The sequence below is a fragment of the Gallus gallus genome, chromosome 20 (genome assembly GCF_016699485.2).
Source record: "Gallus gallus isolate bGalGal1 chromosome 20, bGalGal1.mat.broiler.GRCg7b, whole genome shotgun sequence".
In the NCBI taxonomy this organism is placed as follows: Eukaryota; Metazoa; Chordata; class Aves; order Galliformes; family Phasianidae; genus Gallus; species Gallus gallus.
This window is the reverse complement of record NC_052551.1, coordinates 12,554,686-12,573,671: the sequence shown is the minus strand read 5'-3', so window position 1 is coordinate 12,573,671 and position 18,986 is coordinate 12,554,686. Positions and strand designations below refer to the sequence as shown.

The 18,986-nt window shown below is 39.1% G+C and overlaps 1 protein-coding gene across 10 annotated transcripts in view; it reads left to right on the top strand.

The window, feature by feature from the left end:
- The window catches only part of LOC419335, a 133,036-nt gene that overhangs the window by 15,648 nt on the left and 98,402 nt on the right, over positions 1 to 18,986 (top strand). The window lies entirely within an intron of this gene.

The window sequence follows — 18,986 nt, the reverse complement described above, 5'->3', positions numbered from 1 at the left end:
TTACATCTCTACTAGAGCATTGTTTTTTCTTGCTGGATGTTGAGTTTCAAGTTGAAATGTTTCCTTTGTTATGTAAGAAAAGGAAAATCCTTGGAAGGGAGAATCATCACTGCTGTTGTTAAAGATGGGAATTGATGCAATACAGAAAAAACAAAAGCTATGAAAATTCTCCCAGGTGAGCGAAGAGGCTCCAAAAATGAAATGAGAGAAATTTTAGAAAATGACAGTGGATACTGATGTGATAATCAGAACTACATCATCTACAAGCATCACAGACCTGTTGTGTGCATAGAAGTTGCCACCTTGATGCAACAGGTGTGGCAATATTTAGCAGATAATGAAGTGAAGTTGGTAATAAGAGTTATGTCATTTTTTTTCTTTCAAAAATTCCATGATGACAATTTTAGGTATAGATAAACATAAAGGTTGGGCTTCCTGACTGTATTTATAATTCACAATTACAAACCTAGTTTAAATTAATATTTTTGTTTTGTACCGTAAGGTTAATATTATACATTGCTTAGATTCCAATGTAAACTACTTATTCAGGCTTTGATTTCAAGCACAGTCTGTTCCAGTAATGTTTATTGTGCTTTAAGACTACCCTTAGAAGATATATAGTGCTTTAATGATTTCTGTTTTAATGTTCTCTAAATACCCATTGCTGTAATTTACTTGAATATACGCTTGGTTATCTTTCAAGTCAGAAAAGAAATGCATTAGGCTTACTGGGTTCTTATTCACATCTTTGAAGTACCAATCTATTTCTTTCAGCTTTCCCAGCCATGCAATGCTCAGCATTGTAGGTCGTGTGTTAAATGCTCATTTAAGATGCCTGTTGCTTAAATATAGATTCTTGATTTTATTTTACTATGCTATGTTGATATTCTCATTGCTTAATAATAGCAGATTGATCAGGCATGATTATTAATATCTTTCTCTTTTAGAGGATGGGGGGAACGAATAGGAAATTTCACTACCCATTATAATATATACTGTAATCAGACACTGGAAAAATACAGTTCTCTTCCTCTGCACTAGCTAAAGAGATTTGGAGAAATAATTATTCACAACAATGTCTATAAAATTCCCGTATCTTATTTTTTAAAGATCTACCATGTAAATAAGGAATAAAATATGAAAAAGGATTGATCTGCAATATCTCAGTCTTGGTACTGATGCCAGCACCAGAGATACCAGTAAAACTGTGCACTCACTAAGAATTTGGAGAAGAATAAAGCAGTGGATATCTCTGGGATGTGTGTCAGATTGGGTACAGCTGGTATCTGTAGTCAGCTTTGATGCTCCCTCCATCTCTCACTACACTGGGGAGGATTACATAATTTTGTCTTCAAAATGTTTTACAAAGGACACAGAAGGTCTCGTGTGTCCTTTTGTGGCCTTGCAGGGTTTTTATAGGAGCAAAAGGAGTTTTCCACTTTAAAGCTATTAATTTTAATTGCATGAGATAATTGAGCTATAAAATAATACCCACATAGGACTGATTTTTTTTTTTCCTCAACAACAGAGGGAACAAAGAGTTTCTTCATTCACTACTAACAAGTTAAATTCTTTTGCAAAGTAGAAACTTCTTCAGTGTGCATTGCAGTGTGGCACTGTGAAGGATGCAAACTTTTTGTTATGATTAGAAAAAGATCGCATTTGAATATGAACTGTTTTCTTGAGAGAGACTTTCAAAATAGATTTTTATTTCTTCCATAGAGAATCTCAAAGGAACCGTTTTTGATGTTGGCTACCTGTTATCATTGCTGATTTTTTAAAAGCAAAATTTTAATAAGGATATGATTTTTTTTCTTGCTATCTCTGAAGGGCACTGAGTGTCTACAGTAGAGCAATGTGTAACTGATTCCTAATAATCACATTTGGTATTTTAAAGTGTGCCGAAGATGGAAAAGATAATAAAAATATCTTACCATGTCCTTTTATTATGGAGTAGTTCAGCAAAGCATAGTGGAAGATGCTTTATTGAGTTTTCCATAACATTTTTAGTACATGCATTAAGGGTAGAAAAGAAAAGCCTTATTGAAATGTGTACATTTTCTACTGAATGCTGGCAAGTATAGCAGTGTTTCTACAGGAAAGTCTTTCATCTTGAATAATTTTTCTTTTGGGAAAATAAACCTTAAAATATTTGAGATTTTGAAATTTGTTTTTTAACAAATGCATCGCTGCACTGGTGTGTGTACATATTGAATTACAGCAGTGCAATATACCCAGCAGGGTTTGAATTCTTTAGCATTTGGTTTTGGTGCTTGGCAGAAGCCCAGTCCAGGCACCACAGGTTACAGACATGAAGCACAGCCTGCCCACGGGAGCTGATCCTGAAGGGGAACCTCCAACCAAAACCTCCCCAAATTATTCTGCAGTGAAAGTGGTTCTTTGGCTGTTAAATGTGAACAGTTGTGTAGAATATAGGGAGGGCTGCTGTCTCTCTGCTGTAGGTACCAACACTGATCTACAAATGCTGATGGATGAGAAGGATAACTATGAAGGATAGGGGCACTCTGCATCGCCTGCTCACCAGTGTTCTCACAGAGTTGGTATTTTTTAGCTGGATTACAATGACACAAAGGAGGCTGCAGCTGGGGTAAGGCCTGTGCTGCTGCCATGTCAGGTAGATACAGATGTAGTTATAATATAATTTTAAAGTGAAGCTTAAAGGGTATGAGTGTTGAATAAGAAACTGATACTAAATGCTAATAAGGTAGTAGCCTTTCATGTCGTTCTGTACCCTGGCTGATATTTTTCCTGCCTATATTGTGCAGGTGGTCTGTGGTCTGTCTGCTCCCTGGCTGGGAGCTGATCTTTAATTCCTCTCTGTTCTTCCCTTCTTTCTGTGGCAGTTAGTTTTTATTATAAGCTGGATCCTACTGACACTGAATTCATCAGCAAATCTGACTTCAGAGACTTCTGGATACAGCCTTATGTTCTTCCATTAGGAAAGCGCTTGCTCACCTTATTGCCTTCAAAATGCTGTGGCAGAAGGAGTCTGCTCAGCATTTCCCTACCTCCCAAAATGATGTTTTTACTTGCCATAATCCTGCTGTTTTCCCCCCAGCCCAGGAGTTGTGTTTAAATGATGAATCAGTTTGACATTTGCCAGAAGAGGGTTTCTCCTTATGTCTCTTACTGAGCAGAAGCTGGTTCTGGGCCAACCGCTCAGCAATGCTGTGCAGCAAGTAATATTCAAACGTGTAGAATGGGCAAATACATTTTTAAGTGTAAAATTATCAGTTCTGGAGTGTAAGCATTCAATTGGGCCTGAAAATTGATAAGAAAATGTTTCCATGTGTTGCATCCATTAGGAATTCTGGAGGCTTTTTTGTAAATAGATGAAGTATTACCTTTTTGTGTATAAAAGGTAATAGAACAAAGGGAAATAAGTGTGACAAACATGGCCATTTACTATGAGGAAAAAGTGTAGGAACAAGGATTCTACTCTTTTTCCTAAGGAACTTTAATAACCAAAAATTACCACATTTTGAATGATTACGTGATCCATTTCTGGATGCTTTCTTGATGTAATAGTGCCTAAAATCAGAATCATTTTTGGTTTGTTTTCAGTGGTGTTTTTAGAATTATTACGTTCAAGGTATGGGAAGTACAGAATTGATACAGTGCTAAACAAGACTTGGGCTACAAAAGCCTTGGGCCAGTAAACCTGTGCCAATAGAGCACATACATATTTTAGTCTTTTATTAGTTGTATTAAAAAGTTGGAAGAGTTAGATGGAAAACATAAGATAAGGCTTGTATTTTGTACCTTCTCCTTTTTCAACCTAGCTGCTGACTTTTTCTTTTTTTTTTTACAAGGAGAATGCTAGCTTTCACTGTCTTTAAGAGATATTAAAAGATGTGGATGAGCTGTACCTTCTGGGAGAAATGAAGTTCAGCTGAGTTGGAGCCCTTGTTAAAAAGAAGACAGTGTTACAGTATATCAGAAGAGTAGACAGAAGTGGGGGAAAAGATAGGCTTGAAGCTCTTATTTTCTCATCCATCCTGGGGCAGGGCACAGCCAACAGCTTTTCATTTTATAGCTCTTTTCTGCTCTGTGTATCAGTTGGAACATACAGATACACACTTGCTTTGAGTTGTTCCTGTTGTGCACTGAAATCCATCCACCTTAGGAGTGAAAATGCAGCAGATGTTCCTCCCTGCTATTGCTACAGGATCATTTTGGAGCATAGACAGGCTTGGGGCTTCTACTGTAGTGTTCATATAGCTGTTCATGCTCTATCTCTGCATAAAAAGGGGTTAATTCTTCAGAATTGGTTGTGTTTGAATGAATGCATTTTTATTACCGCATTTCAGATTATGAAAGTGTAACATCACATTTTACAAAGTACTTAATGGAAATCTGTCTTTATGGAAATCTTAACATCACATTTTGAACAGACATCTTTTTTTATTGAAGCACGGCAGATGTATCACGCGCACATCTCGGATCATTCATTTTACTTGATGTTCTGACTATGTCTGATTCTTCCTGCAGCAACTTGCTGCACTGCAGCCCCGGCCGTCCTAGAAGAGCGATTGGTTTGGCAATACAGCACTCCCATCTTTGTTTCTTAAGCCACCTATGGGTACTTTCCCCTTTCCCTTCACACAAATGGCTTGTGTACTGCATGGGAGGAATATCTTTAAGCTGAGTTAGTAGAAGAATGATTGTACTTTAGAGAATGTTTTATTGAAGGTAAGATAAGGAAAAGGGTTGATAACCTCAGGCAAAGAGGACTGTAGAGAACACTTGCTTGGAGAGAAAGCAGGATGGACGCTGTTAAACTTGGCGGGAAGCCTTGGCCTCAAATAAAAGACCAAACGTGATTGTGGAAGAGTGTTTGAAAAACCTAACTGTCAGCTGTTGGGTCTAGATATCCTACTGAGCTTCTTTCAAGCCCAAATGATTGCCACGTTTCTTGGGCTCATTTTATACAGTAAAAGATGAAGCAGTTAATAGTACCATTTGTTGAACATTCCAGTTCCTCTTGGGCTTGCCTGAAAAATGAACAATTCAGAGTATTGTATTCTGTTTCTGCTGAACTCAATAAAAGTTTTACTTTTTTCCTTAAAGCTGTCAGGACATTACAGACCATACGTTTTCTGATTCTGTCCTTTGAAAGCAGAAGTTGACTTTGCTATTGAGAGGGAAGTAGGATTTTTGTCCACACCTCTTCCAGATTAGTGGTAGGTGGGGCAGAGCACACTGATGTGCAATCTGGCTGCAGATGTGTGCAGAGCCCTGTTTATGACAACTTCCCCTTCCCATTAACTCCTATTTTGGGTTATCTTAGCAAAAATGAGGTAGCATCAGCTAGTGATGGAATAAGCCTGATGTGCTATAACTTTTTTTAATTATTTAAATACCTATGTTTCATGGGAGAGGAAAAGAGGTGTAATCACACTGTTCTGCATTTGGAGAAGAATTCAGCAAGCCAACATGAGATATCACATGCAGTTACTTTTCTTTACCTGGAGTATGTGCTTGATCTCATACCACTTAAAATGCTCATTTTAGAAAGGGAATTCTTTTGACTGGCTCTGCTTGAAGAAGTGTGCTTTGGAGCCAGTGATAGAGATGAAGCAAACTAACTTGACACATTCCCTAAATGTCACCCTGAGATCCTTAATAGAGCTTTGACACCCTGAGATCTTTGCAGACCTGAGAAATAAGTGAAGGAGAAAATGTGTGAGCATTGTGAAGGTTATTCTACACCCTATTGCTTTGTGGCATTAACAGCTTAAGGAGCTTTTGTGTGTCATCATGGAAGGCTTAATACCTGATGTTGGAGCACAGCTGCGCTATGGCTGTGGCATCATTCTTGGCTGGCTTTGATCTCCCCAGCTTTCCTTCTGCAGTACCTTCCTTCTAGAGTCAGTTTGTGCCGTCGGTATGGAGCTGCAGTGTGTGGAGGTCTTACAAAACTTCAGAGCTCTTTAGAAAACTAAAGGCACTGCCTGAGTATCACAGTCTGAAAAGCTGTCTGTAAATTGGTGCTGCCCTTAAGAGACTCAGTTTGTAGAATTTTCATCTTCCTTGGTAATTCTTCTCTCTTCCACTAAGCTGTCAGGCCCAGACAATATTGAACCCAAAGCCATTTTAGACTGCTGGAAATGAATACCTTCACTGTTTCCTGTCTTTCTATTATGTACCCTAATAACACAAGTGCTGTGACTTCAGACGCATTTCTGGCAGGGTTGGAAAATACGATTGTGCCAGGTTTAAAGTCAGTTTTTCTTCTGGATCCCCATGTCCAATGGGTTGATACAAAATGGCAATGAGGATACAAGTTCCTCATTGTAGCAGTCAGTAAAGTTCAGTGTGAGTTTCTGTATTTATGGAAGTGCTACAGTTGCAGCAGAAGCAGCTGATGTGAGTTTAAGACACAACTGATTATTGTCTGGAAATTGATGGATGTGTGTAGTATGAAGGAATAGAATACAGAAACTCAGATTACCTTCTGTAGGACAAATTAATGACGAATGGCTACTTTTTTCTTTGTCTTTGTTACAGTTTGAACAGAATTGTAGGCAATAACTGGGATGCTCTTGCACTGCCATGCTGTACAAAATGTGTGTGCTTTCTTGTCTTGGCTGGATTTAATTCTGCAGTCAGAGGCCATGCTTGCTTTGCTCATTGTATGGCCCCTAAGCAAATCTAACATCAAGTTTTTTCCCTTTATTTTTAATTATTTTAGTAATTATGAAATCATTATAATAATTTTAAACAGTTTTAATTATTTCCGTTAGTTTTCTTTGTCAGATAAGATGCAGTGACTGTTAGTGACTTGCTATGTATAGAAGAATCCCACTGATATCGTCCATATTACCACTACTTGAACAGCTTATTCAGTGAATACTTTGTGGGGTTCTTATATATGTGCATCACGTTACTTTAAGGAAATACCTGTGTGACAAGTTTGTTATGGCTGTCAAATATCACATTGCTAATTCAGTTCTCACAACGGCACTGTATTGGGAAAATTGCCAAAGAAATGACTGATCATAGTGTTGATAAAGCTACAGGAAGAACACTTCCTGCTCTGAGCAGAGAGATGATGAGTGTTTTTGAGGTATAATAAAAAATGCAATTTTTAAATCATATAACATTGTGTTTATATGGTATACAGGGCTAGGAGGAAGGCTTCTGTACATTGAGTTTGTTTCTTAAATGTTTAATTAAATATTATCAGACTAACGATTAGCTCATTCCCATGGAAGTTTCCCTGGATGGCTGTTTTACAGAAAGCAAACAGTATTTAAGAGAGAAATCAAATTGTAGCTGTTACTGTGGTTCCCCGATGGATCAGTATGTAGATGAACCCTAAATACACATATGATAGCTGAGTTGCTAAGGGTACATGCTTGGAAGGCAATGAGGGGTGCTGTGTGTGCATTCAGAATTGCAGATGAGTTAACTGAGTGCTGCTGGCTACAGGCAGAGAATAGATGAGAATTTAAATAGAGTAATGCAGTCTGTGACCACGAAAGCATAAAGGTAGAGAAGCAAATCACCGAGGAGCACAGAACTTTCTCATCCCTCTGCATGCAGGAAGAACAGATATGACCCAAAGCTGAGTGACAGCATGCAGTTGATCTTCAAAGTGTAATGACAAAGCGTATGAATGGTTTCTTCCCCTTTTCTTCTTTACCTATTTTCTTATTGCTCTTGTGATAAATATGAGCTTAGCTTAGCTTGTACTGAAGACAAATTGAACAGATGTGGAATTTTTAAAAGGTTCATAAGTTGGATTACTGCTTTAGGCCATTGCTTTTCTCAGTTTTTTTCCTCTGTCCCACAAGTTAAAAGTCCTGCTATTCACTCACTGTTGCAGATGTGTTCCTGCCCATATGAAAGCCAGATAATGTCCTCTGCAGTGGCTTTATGGCAGCTTTGTATGGAATCCCTTCCACTGGTGACTGTGGGACAGAGCCTGAGCCTCCAAAGCTTCTGACTCTTTGAGCACAATGTATTTCAATGTTCAAAGGCAACTGCAGTTATACTGAATTCACTTTGTATTCAAACTTAGTAAACACACTTAAAAAAAAAAAATAAATAAAATGTGAAGACATCCATTATACAGTCAAATTATTCATCAGGACAATTTAAAAGTAATCGTGTATACAGTTATGCTCTGGGAAAGTGGTCTGAAAAGCAATGCGAATACGAGCAGTAATCAATAGGGATTTTGTAATGATCCAGTGCTTTGGATGAATATGAAGTTGAGATAATCCAGCTGTACTTCAGGTAGCTGCTGTACCAAACAGCTGTGCTCTCAGCAGTAGGGTGAAACCAGGTTTATAAAGCTCTACCTGTGGCTTTTTCTCAGCAGCACTGAGTAGAAGGAAGTTTATGGCTGCCGTGGTGAAGCTGACAGCTGCTCAGGGTTTTCATGCTCTGCTTAGCAGTAGGAAACAGTGGGACACAAGATTTAGTACTGCTAACTTGTTTAAATATTAGGGATTGAGTTCAGTTAGTAGCAAATCTCTCCTGGGACTGATAAAGAGATCATAATGTGAGCAAATGTCCCAGTTAGAGGTCCCATGCCACATGTGTCATTAGAATCGTGCTGAATAGATGCTCTGAGTGGATGTTTTTGTAACGAGCCAGTAGTTACATTAAAAATGTTGATGTTTAATAACACATCTCATTATGAGGTGAAATCATCAGGACAAATGGCATCCGTGCAGCACCTTGCATGATTGTGAGGTTCCCTCCAGTATCCCAGGAGACTCAGAAGCCTTTTGAAGGTTTATATGCAATCAAGTTTGTGGAGAAACAGCTGGGTCACAGAGTCATCATGGCTTTGTACACTCATAAAATGAACAGAAGTTTGAAATGCAGTGAGTAGCATATAGCCAAACAGACATGTAACATAATTTATTATCAGAACTAAGACAAGTTTTTCTTTTTGGGAGTCAACTATTTTTCTGATCCAGTTTACATGTCATGAATTTATCTGTGTGTGTGCACTTACATAGGCAACTGCTGTTCTTATGAAAACTTTACCCTTGGGGGTATTGATCACAGTACTTTTTTTTCCCCCATATACAGGAGTAATTTGATTTGAATCCTTGCTGTAAAGGCAGCTTTGGAACTTCTTGTCCCTGTCTCGCATGCACCCACACGAACACCCACACAAACTCAGAGCACTTCTGATCACAATTTGTTTCAAGGACCCTGGTTTAGCCAGGCACAGGGGGGTGTTTCAAGCTCTGGTGGACAGCAGCCTATCTTTGCTGTAACAGTATATGCTGCAGGCCCTGAATGAAAGAGACACTGGGAGCAGGAATCTATTGTATTTACATGCCCCATTGCAATGGTCATTTTTCTTTTTCTAACATGCAGGAGCACTGTAGCCAGAAGCCACTGTATGTGAGATATTTCCTTATTGGAAGGAGCCCTTTCCTTACAATACTATCCCCAGTGTCTTCAGAATCAATACAGAGTCTATTTTTTTTCTTTTGCCCAAGTATTTTTATGAAAAGAGCTATAGCTCATACTTTATAGCCTGAACTCTCCTATGATCAGCAATTGCTCCAACAAGATGTTAGAAATGTTATGTACAAGTCCCAGTGTATGCTCATCATCACTTGAGTGAACTGCCATGTTGCAGAGGTGAAGTGATTCCTAGAGAAAATGAATTGGATTTCCATCTCAAATTTCAACCATTTAATAGCGTATAATACAAACTCCCTGTTAAGATTCTTGACCGGTTGCTAACCTGCTGCTGGACATCTGCCAGCACTGGCACCTGCACTGCTTCCCTGCTAATATATCAAAGTGTCAGCTCAAGTGGCCTGAGAACTGCCTGTGGAAGTGGTGTGATCACTGAGATGTGCTAAGTCAAGCTGTGATAATAAAACACAGGGATGGACTGGTTGAGGGAGAGAAAAGATAACAGCTGGGATTTATGCTTCCAGGTTTTAAAACAAGGCTTCTTCATAAGCTTGAAGATAGAGTGGTGGTGGTGGTACCACCAAAACAGGAGGGTGGTCTGAAGGGAACGAATACTCAGGAGTACATCTGCATGGTAGGGCTGCGTGCTGGGCACCTGCAGGAGCCTTGGAGAGGTTACCTTCCCTCAGCCGCATCCAGGCAATGTGATACCCCACAAATTACCCATCTTCCTTTTCTCAGGATGTAAGGGCAACTAAAGATGTTTTTACCCTCAAATCAGCACTGTTTTCTTTAAAAATCTCAGATTCTTTTTCTAGACAGATATCCAGCATCAAAATGACGGATCAGAGTGCCTCAGGAACTAGCTTTATATTGATCACCTAAAGAACAACGCTAAATAAAATCTGGTGAGATGCAGCAGTGGGAAAGCAAGGTTACATCTCTAAAGAACAAGTAGACCATAAATTGAGAGGGAAAATGCATATTATGCTCTTATCGGTGAGAAGCTTATTAGCTCTCCTATTGGCTGTTTATATTAGCTGGACTTTAATTTCATGGTACGATACTTTGCTGTTTGCTTCTCCAGAATATTTGTGTTGCTCTGCTTCTGCATAGGACCTTTCCTCCTGACCTTGTTCAGTTCTGGAAAATAAGGAAACCAGAAGTTCATGGCAGCAAAAAGTTTTGCATCTTCAAGTGAATTATTCATCCACTTAGTTTAATAATCATAAAAATAAATCACATATGATCTTTCTTGCCTTGTCAGCCTCTTTATGACAATGTGCCCTTTATTATGACAGATTTTATGATATTAAGTGATGACCAGTCATGAGGGGGGGAAAAATATGTTTAATGCACCGGCACCTAATTTTATTATCTCTGATACCTATTCATTTTCTCAAAGCATTTCTTTGACTCAGTGCCAGTTGAGGCTATTGTACTTAGAAAGCTGAGCTGTGACAGAACCAAGAATGAATCTGGTAAATCAATAAGGGAGTCAAAAGACCAGTCAGGGAAACAACTGCATGGTTCTCTGCTGACAGTAGCAACATGCAGAGCCAAGCCAGGCCATTTTTCTCTCTCTTAATCAATTTTATTTTTTAAATAAAGCGATTTTTCCACGTTTCCCCAAATGTGTATGCTCCAACTGATCCTGAAAACCATCCTTTCCTCCTTTACCGCCTCATCACTTTTTTTTTCTTACATTCCCTGCTCATTTGTGCACAGTCAAGTGGCCATTTTTGCCTATTCTTGCTACATACTTGATACTACATGATACAAAAAGAGCTTATTTAAGTGGAGGGCATATATTAAGGATGGTGGTTCCTGTTTAGATAGTTAATGAAACTGTATTTCTACTTCTGTCACAAAACCAAGTGCAGTGCATTTCAGTAGCTGCCCCTGTTCTAAAGAAATGCATTTCCAGCTTTGGAGATGGCCCACAAATGTTTCCCATCAGCATCTCAAGGTCAATTAAAGGAGCCCTGTGCTGTGAAATGAAACGGAGTTCTGAGAAAAAGAAAAGGTTGAGTAGATGTATTTTATGTACAGAAGGATGTGTTCCTCAGCCTCTCCAGATTTTGACTCCAGTAAGTGGACTTTTTTTTTTTCTGCTGATATCCATTACAAGTTATGACAACCCTTGATTTTTTTCATCTAAGTAGAACCATGAATGAAAAAGATTATTTCCTTTTTTTTTTTTTTTTTGCATTTTTTTCATCAAGAACTTTACTCTGGCCGGAAGTTTTAGCTAAGGTATGTATGTAGATAAAGGTGTGAAACTCATAAAATGAGGATTTACTAAATAAATGCCACTCAGCTCCTCTAATAAATGTATGCACTGTGCCTGTGCAGCCAAATTAATTAGAGAACAAAGCATCTCTTTACAAACAAATACTTCAGTAACCAGGAGAGAAAGCTGAGGATTAAAGTGGCCAGTTCTCCTAATCATCTTCCCAGAAATAAATCTATTCCTTCTCAGCAGCTTAATTTCCTGAGCTACAGGTGTGTTTACAAGCCTACGAGAAGAACTTTGGCAGTTTAATTGTTAATTTTCCCTGATCTGTTCAACTGGAGAACAACCCAAATTCTTTCAGTGCTCCATTCCCACGGCTGAGCATCCTTCACTCCGCATTAACCTTTAGTTTTATTCTACCTTGATACTTCAGTGTATGTTCAAGAACCGAGGAGGCAGGTGTATTTCACAAGCCTTCTGCAGGGTGATCTTAAAACGGAAAATTGTAAACATTTATTCTTTCTCTCTCTTGAAAGCAGCTCCTTGCCAAGCATTGCCATCAAAATGGACTAGAGCAGTAGATGCTAGCAACCATGACAGTGTATTTTGAATCCCCAGTCTCTTCAAATGCTGTGGTACTAATTATTTTGGTATTTCCTCTCAGGCCTGCCTCATCAAAATGCAAAGCATTGAAGTACTGCTGGATAGCTTAACAAAAATTTCTCTTCTGCCATGTTAGCACTGTGGGAATCTTCTCTAACAACACCATTCTTGACTAAGTATTGTTCTTAATTTAAACTTTACCTACATATGAAAATATGATTTGTTGTGGTTCTGCTATGAGACTGTGCCAAAAGCATAGTTACAAGTGAGTGGTGCTAAGGATCTGGAGGTGATTCTGTGATGCTCCTGAGGTTAAAACAACTTTTGCTGTAGATAAGAGCACCCCCAGCAGCTTTCTGATATAAAGCATTCAGATTTACAGCAGCTTCCTGGAGGCTGCCTGTGGGCTACTCTGTTGTCTGGAATATACCCAGATTTCCATAATATTTTAACAGAAAAGACAAAGACATCTGGGGGAGACCAGCAAGAGGCTGTTCACCATGCTCTTGTGATGTCTGCTGCAGGACAGCTGCATGCCCCAAGCGATGGCACTACCAGGCCCATTCTCTTCTGCTTGCAGATTGCCAGCATTTCCCCAGTCCTGCACCACCACAGGCATTATAAAGGTGAACTTAAAGAATGTTTATTTTAAAAGCACATCATTTTGTCCTCTATTCTGCAGCTAAAAATCATAAACTGTTAACATGGAAGTGCTCTCTTGGACCTCTTAAAGGCCAAGCAGAAGAGACCTTAGCTAAGTAATGAGCGGCATTTTGTGATGAATTAGAATACTCAGTAGCAGGCTTATTAGTAACTTAAAAAATGCCAGGTATATGTATTTTTTTCTCATAGGTAGCCAATACTTTGTTTTCTTTTTGAAAGAAGCTTAGAAATTTTCCCTTTTCAACCCAAATGGGAATCAAAACTGCATAGGGCTGAAGAAAGTTGATGCTTATTTGTGTGGAATAATGATTTTAAATATGGCTAAAGGCAGAAGTTAAAGGTTTCTCTCATTACTGTTCCACCCCAGCGGCAAGGATCCAGGAGTGCATATGCTAACAAGGAACTGGCCAGGTCTAGGAATTCCCTTATACAATATTTTGCTGTCCTATTACAGATTGAACACTTAACACTAGATAAATGTGGTCCATGGAGTGGTGCTTTGCCAGGATCATTGATGGAAGGGCTCCTGGCTGCCTTTACAGTCACTGTGTTTTGTAACCCTTCACGCTATTCACAACTGCCGTACTGAACAACCATATGCTCCAAAGAGGCTTAATGTTATAGATATTCTCTCTTTCAGTCTTCATCATTTCTCTTGGCTTTAGGTATGTGCATAACACTCCACATCTGCTGGAATCCACATCCCACTGTAATTAACCCAGTGCCAAATAAATTAAGGTCAACTGTTATGCTATTCAAGCACAAAGTTTCCCCCAGCCTCTTATTTCTGAGAGGTGCCCTCATAGTGGATAAGTCTTGGTTTGAGGAAGGGTGCTTATGTCAGTGGGAGTTCTTATGAGTCGTTTTATACTTGCATTTTTTATAGACTGATAATTTAGAATTAATTACACTGAGGAATCCTAAAGGTTATACTGCAGTATGGCTTCTGGTGAGTGCAGAGCCAAAAGCAGCCACAGCTGCAGGTCTCAGTGTACATCACTTCCCAGTGACGTGTGGGATGCCAGTCTGAGAGCTGGTGACTTTCAGCCACTCTGGTTAAAATTGAAATCTTGCATGCCTGAGGACAACCATTTTAAAACTGCATTTCAAAATCAAGCTCCTCAATAATATGCCCTAAGATATACAGAAAATCACTAGGGGATTGCAAAACAGATAAAATCATGAGTCAGTGACTTTGAGATTTTCATGATGGCTATGCAGCTGTTCAGGATATATTTTGAATTAAATGAAGCTTGGCATTTACATCATAGAAATATCTGTTTTGTGCACACAACAAGGAAAGCTGAAACATTCCAATCTTCTGTGAGCCAACAATTTGGAATTATTTATGAGAAAAAAATGTAATATTTCATTTTCAACCTTTCAATTAAACCAGATTGAAAACAAAGTTGTCCAAATCAATTCAGTAAAAAGAAATATTCTGACTTGAATTAGAATAGCCTTGAAATAAAGTCTTCCATTTATTCCATTTCTTTTTGCGTGTCTTTGATATTTTTTCTCTAGTAGAATATAAAAATGAGGCATAAAAATCAATGTTTTCAGTGCTTTTATTTTTTTTTCCCAGAAGTTGAATTCTTAGTAAAACTACTACAGTGAAGATATTTACCATCTCTAGCTCAGTCCGTCTGAAGATAATGATTCTCCTTAGGGTTTGGGGGTGTAAGAAGGAGTGTTTTGCAGTTATCTGCTGCCTGCCTGATACTGCCCATGTGGTAGACAAGCAGCTCAGAAGACCTGTGCCCAACCACAGCTATCGCTGGCTTATCAGTAGGTTTTTTTCCTGCCTTGGTTATGCTTTTTAATGAAAAAATGCATGTGGTATTTGAACAATGCATTATTTGCTCGACTTGGGGAATTCTGGGCATGCGCTCAAATGTCAGGGAGGAATATCAGTGTTTGAGTTTCATATTCCTTTGCATATGTTAAGTCCCACTATGGCTTCCTTTCAGAGGCATGCTTTAGATATATTCTTCACGTACCATTTTCACAAAGAAACTATTTTCCCTTGTTCCTGCAGATAAAAACTCCTGACATAGTTTCATCTTCTCTAACAGGAGCTGCCGATGCTGGATTTAAATTCTTTCCTGCTGTGAGTTGCCAGGCAACTGCCACACAACTTCACCTGCAGGCAGCTGGCTTTGTCCATTGTCCCATTCCAGGGCAAAGAAGTGAAAACTCCATTCATGCATCCTGGATTTTATGACCTGAGAGGGTTGGGGCTGGAAAGTGTCAGCCTGCCCACCCCGCAGGTGGGCAATGTTCACCAGTACTGATCTGGCCTAGCTCAGTTTGATGATGATTTGTGTTTGGGTTTTTGTGCTTTTGGTGTAATCTCTTGGTATGCTTCAGCATGTACAGATGTTCTTGGGGAAGTGTGGATTGCCTTCTACAATCACTGTAAATCAGCCCAGATAGGTATGCTAGTATGTTTTCTGAAGTTGGATCTTGCTTTAAACCACTGCTGTTCCTTACTGACTTTTAGTAGAACTCAGATAATTTACTACAGTCATGAAAATCTGCCCTTCCTCATAGAGAGTTAAAATCTCCAAGAAGACTGTTACCTGATCGAATAATGAGTAGCTTGCTTCACTGCATCGCCCTTAAGTGATGAATCTCTTTCATTATTACCACCGGTTTTCAAAGGTGCACCTATGGTTGTACATGGACTTTTCAAGCAAAGTTCTTGCTGAGTTGCACTTAGCATTTTATTATTATCAGTTCCATATAGTTCATGGTTGCCTATGAGTTCTTGCTGCTAAAGCATAGAATATGCTGCATGAAAAAATATTTAATGCTTATTCCTCCACAAAGTGAGCAGGGAAACACACAAAAAAACCCCAAACCCACTCAAACCAGACTGCAGGCACATAGAGCCCCCCCTCTGCAAAGTGCTTGTGTATAAAGAAAAAAAATGCTGCTGGCAACAATGACATATCTCCCTTTAGGTATTTAACCGGTGTCAGCAAAGTCAATGAGAGGGACCCAACATGCAGTCAAAGATGTGAGGAAGTGTTTGCAGAGTAAAGGCCTTACATTTCCAGGGAATAACTTCTCTTGGAAAACAAAATGGCAAAACTTACTAACGATTTCTGGGAGATGAATGTCTTATCTTGTGTCTGCTCTAAGTTGCATTTCCTAAGCTCTGTAACTTCTCGTCGATTACAAAGGTGGCCCAATGTAAGCAGAACATCATGCCTTTAGGAGTGAAAGCACAAATGAACTGCTTTCTATGTATTCTGTTTAGAAAAAAATGAGGCAGGTATAGCTGAAAGAACTTTTTTTTTTGTGAAGAATATTAGCTTTATCAGCATAAACTTATGACAAAATATTTTAAAGTGCGTGGAGTTAATTACATGAAAAATACAGGAGCCATCCCATGAAGATGTCTAGGCTGGAACTTGTAATTAAACCAAAAAGAGGTCACGGGCAATGATAACGTGCCTCATTCCAATTAGGTTTTGTTTCTGTTGAATGAATAATTAACACTCTGAGCTTGTACATCTACTTAGCATTAAGTCCAGGACAGAGACTTACAGAAGGGCTGAAAATGCGTGCTAAGAAAATGGTTATTACACCTTTGACTTCTGTGTAGTGTAAATAAAAACTGCAATCTCAGTGGAATTAATGGCTTAATCTCAGTTCATTTCAAGCTTCTCTCTTTTTTTTTCTTCTTCTTTTTTTCCCTACACAACCTCAGAATCACTTCCTAATGCAGTTCCCCTCCCCCCCCCACCTTCACCCTTCTGGGTGCTGCAATAAAACTAGCTGGTAGCTGCATTGCCTAAACAGCTTAAAAGTAGGCCTGATCCTCACCTGTTCTTTCAGCTTTCTTGTAGGGATATCTCCTTATCACCAAATGTACTACTTTGTTGTTTTGGGTTGATTTGGGGAAACACTCAGGACACGCTATACTTTTCACTAACATTATTTGTCATCAGCAGATATTTGTTCTGTGTTTCAAAGGAGGAAAAAAAAGATTTGCTCCTGGTGTTTTCACATCCCTTAGAAAATGGTGTGGGCACGAGGAGGTGGTGAGATGGGAGAGCAGTGGGTAAACTCTGCAAAGACAGAACTGGGGGGAGGGAGGTTGCCACAGGCAAACTTGTTTAAATACACAATTCATCTTTCAGAAGTCTCACCTTTATTGAGTTTGGTTTGTCCTTCATTAAGGTGCAGTGAAGAGGCACACGGGTCAGATGCTTTCTCTACCAAAGGGGTATTTATGAGCTTTTAAGTAAAAAGAGAGAAAAAAATATTTTATTAGAGGAAGGCTGCCAGAAGAAAAATTGATTCTCTGGCTCTGTGTGAGAAAGCAAATATGTCCCTTTCACCTTAAATTGCTGCATCGGGCTCTGAAATGTCCAATTATTTGACAAAAATGATTTAACAAATAACTGAACAATAGCAATGAAAGGGAGAAGGTGAGAGGCTCTGGAGGTGGGCAAAGTTACTGCAGGGATGGGGCCTTAGGCAGTAAGTGATGAAAAACTCGGAGGTGGAGCAGGAGACGGTCCTGGAGGACTTTGTACTTCTGGAGATTTATTTGGCAGCAGAATCCCTGCTTTTCACATTTAATAATAAGATGTATTGTTATAGTCTCTGGCATAGAAATGAATTCTAAACCAGTTCTAAGGCATAGCTGAAGGCTTTATCTATACATTTTAAAAAAGAAACTGTTATTTTTCTTAAGCTTTATTGAAGTTATAGCCTTGCCAAATTGTCCTTAAACTCACTAAACTGAAATGGTGATTAATGGGCTGAGAACAACAGAGGCTGTAAGTGTTGCCAGTGCTAGCTGCTTCTCTGCTTTTATTTACCATTCTCTGGCTTGAAAGCTAGGCATACAGTTGTCCTAATCAGACTGGTAGTTTAATGATGTCTGCTTAATGAAGTTACCCAGAAGAACAGTGGATGGGCTGAGAAACGTAACTGAGGGCAAACTTGTGGGGCTTGTCAAGAGGAACTGTGCTGCAAGGTGACTGGGGGCACCTGGTGGCTTGGCCAGAGCCCTGGGGGGGCCAGGTGCTGTCTGCCTCACTGCGTTGCCTGCTGGAAGAAAACGGGAGTTTGAGGAAGGAGGACATGCATGGTGTTCTCTTTGTTTTTAGGCTGAGCTGCTCAAATTCAGGTTGTTGTTTGCAGAGGGTTTCAGTACTCTTGACAACAAAGACGCTGTTTCAGAAGTATGGGGAGCTTCTGGGCTGGAGTGTGTGCAGGTGGGTGCACCCAGAGTTGCTGTGTTCCTTTTCACGTTCTATAATGTGATGTGCTAGGATAAATTAATAAAATAGGCATGATAAGCTTCTAGAGATCTTGGCGTAGGGGTGAAAAATACCTTGGACATGTTTTACCAGAAGAAACCTCCTAGATGATGAATCCTTTCCCTGCTGTTAGTGGTAGTTACATAAAATAATCTTGTTCATGAAATGAGTGTGCTCAGTTAGGTTTCCCATCTCCACTCCTTCTACCAGTGAGTGCTCCACAATTCTGCTACCCTGATTAGAAATCAATTGATTCACTGGCAATTTGTAAGTAACGTAATAAAAGAGAAATGCTGCAATGACCAACAGTATGATGTTTTTCTAAAGCTGTGCAATTGTAAAATGCATCCTGAGGTTCAACTCTCTTACTTTATTTCTAAGGTCTCATTTTTCTATATGACCACAAAGAAGTAAACTCTCTCTTTAGCAAAGGCTGTTCTTTACTACTTTCTGTTGAAGCTCCTTGGAAAAATATTGACTCTTATCATGCAAAATAATGTATATTCTAAAATCTGAAAGTTATTGCTAGAATGAAGGTCTTCCCTTCCTAATTATTTTTTTATGTTAATACAGTTTTCTGAACTTCTATCCAGCCTCTGTGGACTTTGTTATAAATCTAGCTGCAAGCCCATTTTATTGCTCCCCAGCCTCCTGTGCAATTCAAATAGCTCAGCCATATTTTACCATATATTAGAATAGCAGAGAATTCCTACTGTGCTTTTTTGTAGTTCTGTGATTAACAACATATAAGTGCCTGAAAATTAGTATTTTGCATTTAGTAACAT